The following is a 4964-nucleotide window of genomic DNA, read 5'->3' as shown; positions in this document are numbered from 1 at the left end:
CGGGGGTGACACTGAAGTTTGCAATCCGTTGCCGGACACGAAAAAAAAAAAAAAAAAAAAAAAAAAAAGAATATTTTTTTCTCTAAAGTAGGCAAAAACTATAGTTTTGCTTCCATGAGCAGTGTGGTATTAATCTCATACTACTGTGAAACATTTTAAGTTGAAATTACAGACTCAAAGAGTTTCCAGAAATGGAGGGGCCTTAGAAATCATCTGCCTGTCCTGTAAACTCAGTTAGTTAGAGTGTGGTACTGATAACACCTAGGTCCAGGGTTTGATCCTTGTACTGTCCGGCCACCAAAAAAAAAAAAACCCAGAAAGGAACCATCTAATCCAAATCCTATTTTCTCTCATATTTAAGATATTTCAGATGTCCTTAAGAGTGCTGGTAGGTAGGACCCATGGAAGATGATCTAGATCTGTCCATCCTCAGTCTTTCTTCTCTTAATGTGCATAATATTTATACTTGGTACCCACCACTTTAGCATTAGTTACGTACTGTCTGCCTTTATTATTATCTCATGTGTTAATCTTATCCAGGAACTAGATCGTGTTGGAGGTCGGTGGTAGTATATTTTTCGTTTGTGCTACAACCCCTGCAATACTGAATAAATACAGAAACAGTGCACACTAAGTACTTGGTTCATTCAGTAAGAGCTGAAGAACAGATTCATTTGAGCCAATCAGCTGTGCATTTCTTATCTTTGGAGAGTTCACTCTGGTCAGAAATTAAGCTTTTCACATACTTCATATTGAGATGAATCTGAATGAGTTCTAAGTAAAATAATTTTTGCAACATAAATATTTGGCTTCTGATTATATAAGCTAGCATCTTGGGAAATATATTTTTAAAATTACATCAGAATTTATTTTAACTTGTACCAACCAGAAAAAGAAAAAAAGAGAGATCCAAAAACATAGTCTGAGAGTTGGAATGAAACCTTCATTCTGAAAGCAGCAAAAGGCCAATGAAGGATAGAATTGTTCACATGAATGGGGAATAACCTTTTATTTTCCTGCTTGTTAAATTTTGGGATTTAAATGATAAATATCATGGTTACTGCTGATCTGGTAAGAATCTGACCTAGTAAAGTTTTTCACGATGTCTTTTCCATTTCCTGTGGCTGAGGGATTCTTGGTGTAAGTGACAAATTATTGGGAAGTTCCTTGACTGAAATAGAATCTCTCAAACCTCATTTCACGTACCAGCCTGTGTGTTTCTGTTTTTTGTCTGCAGCATGTGAACAGAATGCATGTGTGTGAGATAATTGGGTTTCACTAATGGCCCCCTTTCAGCAACCATGTATGGGTAAAGCTGTTCAGTTCCCTGCTCCTCCCTCTCTGAGCACGGAGCAGAATCTGTTCTGCTGAAGCTGCTGTTCCACTTTTCAGCTTTCTATATTTGTACAGCAACAGCAGGAGCAGCCCACTAGCTAAGCCGGGCGGCTGCCCTGCGCACCCACACTGGCTCAGACCTGCTCAGAACTCAGCCAGGGCTTGCAGTTTGTGTTCTTACGTGCGTCCATCTGTCTGTCTGTGTACATTTCTGTGGAGGACTGAGGTGTACAAGTGGAAGAGGTGACCTGTTTGTCTTTTTGTTTTGCTTTGTTTAGGTTTGTCAATGATAAATTGTAGAGAATGTTTCAGAATTTCAGGAATGGGGTGAGGAGGCAAGATTTGTATTATTTAGCAAAAACATGTTGGGGAAAAGGTGCCAAACTAATGTAGTGTCAGAAATGGTCTTTGTGTTCCCTTAGAAATATATCTTGTTGAAGTAGTAGTATTTTTTTTTTTTTCTCCTTTTTTTACAGGTCACAAAGATCAGCTCTTGGGAATGGAACTGAATTCCTTTCCTGGCATACAAATTTTTCTGACAAAATTTGATTAGAAAAAGATGAGACCGGGCCGGCCTGTGGCTCACTCGGGAGAGTGTGGTGCTGTTAACACCAAGGCCACGGGTTCCGATCCCATATAGGGATGGCTGGTTCGCTCACTGGCCGAGTATGGTGCTGACAACACCAAGTCAAGGGTTAAGATCCCCTTACCGGTCATCTTTAAAAAAAAAAGAAAGAAAGAAAAAGAAAAAGATGAGATATGTCTACCTCTATAAAAAAAGATTTAGTGCACATCTTTTTGGAAGAGTGTGCAGTAGAGGTTAAGCCTATTGACTTGGCCATTGCTGGGAAAGGAACTGTGGGGAATGCCCTGTTGATTTGGGCTTTGCAGCAACCTGTGCTATGTTTGTGCTGATTGAGTGCTTTGTCAAGTTTAGCTTTACAGAGGCCTTGTAGTGCCTTTTGGTGTCCTGTCTATTTAAGGAATAGCAGGGGATATGACATGTAGACAGATTTCAGGCTATTTTCAAAAAATACTCGGTTTGTTACTATATTTTAAGAGGATACTTTCCTGGTTATGAGATATTGTAATTAAATAGAGATGAATTCCTCACTGTTGATCAACTTAAGTCTAAATTCAAGTTTGTTTCTTTGTTTTACAGTTTCCTTTACTCCCCTCCCCCATACCCCCATGAGTCATAACCATGCATGCAGAGTTGGGAATAGAACTTGTCAGCTGAGTGAGGATGAGACAGTTCTTTGCACATATTTGTCATGTAACTGTGGCCGATCAGGAGAGGAAAGGAGTTTAAATGCTAGAGAAACACCTCCACTGAGGCACCTTCTTCCTGTGGCTGTGTGGTGTGGATGTACAGTTCTATGTGACTGTTCGCTGATGTATTCTGGCTCTGAATCACTTAGGAATCTGTTCCACAGTGTGTCCATAGTTGGCTTTGGATGCGTGTGTTTGTTTAGGGCCTAGGACCTGGTGCTGAGTCTCTTATGGTCCTGCATACTTGATGACTTTCTAAAATTCTGTTGAGTGTGGCATTATGTCAGCTTCCCCTTCCCTTTCTTGGCAATTCTTAGTGCCTATCTCATTTTACTGTCTTATTAGTGTTTTCCCATTTACCCTGTGAATCATTGCATACCTTCTGTAGGGGCTGTCATTGGAGATTAAAATCAGTGGCAGCTCTTTGATTTTACAGCTCAACCTCAGTAAATGACACTGGTTAGCATACCTATATTCCAGTTTTCTCTTTGTTCTTGATCTTTTAAAAAAAATTATAATTTCTCTGGTTTCATTTTACTAGTTTATACTTTTCCATTGTATCCATTTTGAAATCTTCCACAAACCCTCTTTTGGTACGATGAAGGGGATAAATAAATGTTTATAAATAAATAAGTGCTATTAGAACAAGTGATTCAGTATTCGGTAATGAAGAGGATACTTGTACTGGATGCTAACAGGCCCAGTTGGAGGTTGAAGATCTGTCACACTGCCACTGCCTTTTGCCTACTCCTCTCCCCCTTCTTCTAATAGGAAATATTTCTGTGTAATCTCAGGAACTCTATTTCGAAGAGATATAATCATCTTGTCAGAGACTAAAACTTTTTGGGACTCATTCTCTCCCACCCTAGGCACCAGGCTTGGTGCCTGGAATAATAATGAGAATAGCAAATGTTTATGAGCACTTTCTGTGTGCCAGGCACTATTCTAAATGATTTACGTATATAAATATTTTAATCCTAACAAGTATCCTTTAAGGTAGATAATCTTTCTGTAACCATTTTCCACATGAAGAAACAGAGGTATAAAGAAATTAAACAATTTGTCCAAAGTTATCTGGCTAGTGAGTGGCAAAACTGGGATTAGAAAGCAGTGATATAACTCTAGTCTGGGTGTGGGGTACATCGTAGGCTTGCAGTAACTATTTGTCGATTCATTTTATTAGCACACTTTGAGTATTATTTAGGATTATTGAATTATGAATCAGTCTAACCCACTTTCGGTTTAGAATTTTCTTATGAAAATGACTACAGTATATAATTTTGGTTTTGTAGGTCACCATCAACTATACTAATTCATTTGTTGATGGTAAAGAGCAGCAAGCCAGATAGCAAGTTCGTGGAACATCTCAAAAATTAGTAGTTTATCTCTGCTAGAACTTGACTGTTTACCAAAGATATTAAAAACAGAATTAATTTTAGCTTCTTTAACTCTTGTTCTCTGCACCGAACATCTTGTGGAGATGCCTTCACAGCGGGAACATGGCAAGTTTTGCCTAATCCATAGACTGTAATCTGCATGCGACAGGGTAACAGGATCTGTTCAAAAGAAATGATGATGGGAGAATTATTGGTAGACCAGGTAATTTCAGTGGAGGGTAGCAAAAATGTTATTCTTTCAAGGACAGTGTGATCTTTAGCACAAAAGTTTGACTTAGACAGAGAAATAAGCATCAGCTCTCCTGAGATTTTTTGTCTCAAATTTATGGCAACAATTTCCCTTGGACATATGCTGTCCCATGTTTTTTGTTTCTCATGCAAGCCATGTTTTCAGTACAAGACCATAAATTCCTTAAGGACAGGGATTGGGACTTTTTTTGGTACCCTTTTTAGTTCTGGGTATGTAGATGTTCTCTAAAAAAGTGGATGCTTTTTTGATTGATAGAGCTCCCATTTTCTAAAGAGCTTGTTTTTGTAAAAATGAAATCAAAGCACTGACAAGTTTATTTTTGTGGAATAGTTAAAATTTTTTTAGGAGTAATTTGAAGGAGATGATGGAGATCATTTAAGCGGGTATTTAAATGTGAGAAACTTTTTAGGAGCACAATTGGAGAGTGATGAAAGCGTGATAATTGAAGTCAGTTTTTAAAAAAGTGGTAATATGGGCCGGCCCAGTGGCGCACTGCTACAGTGCGCCGCTTGGGAAGCGTGGCGGCGCTCCTGCCGAGGGTTCAGATCCCACATACAGACCGGCCGCTCACTGGCTGAGCGAGGCGCGGGAGCAACACCGAGGGTTGCGATCCCGTTGCCGGTCCCGGTCCGGTACGGGGGCGACACTGAGGGTTGCGATCCGTTGCCGGTCACGAAAAAAGACAAAAAAAAAAAAAAAAAAAAAGGGGG

At 39.4% G+C, this 4964-nt stretch overlaps 1 protein-coding gene across 1 annotated transcript in view; it reads left to right on the top strand.

Moving 5' to 3' along the window:
- Window positions 1–2307: 2307 nt before the first annotated feature.
- The window catches only part of CELF1 (CUGBP, Elav-like family member 1), a 49530-nt gene continuing 46873 nt past the window's right edge, over window positions 2308–4964 (top strand). The window contains exon 1 of the mRNA XM_008585268.1: window positions 2308–3053. The gene's annotated coding sequence lies outside the window, so the exon portion shown is untranslated. The remainder of the gene's footprint in view (window positions 3054–4964) is intronic.

The sequence above is a fragment of the Galeopterus variegatus genome, unplaced genomic scaffold (assembly GCF_000696425.1).
Source record: "Galeopterus variegatus unplaced genomic scaffold, G_variegatus-3.0.2 Scaffold3509, whole genome shotgun sequence".
NCBI classification, from domain to species: Eukaryota; Metazoa; Chordata; class Mammalia; order Dermoptera; family Cynocephalidae; genus Galeopterus; species Galeopterus variegatus.
The sequence above is the reverse complement of the archived record's forward strand: the minus strand, read 5'-3'. Positions and strand labels throughout refer to the sequence as shown.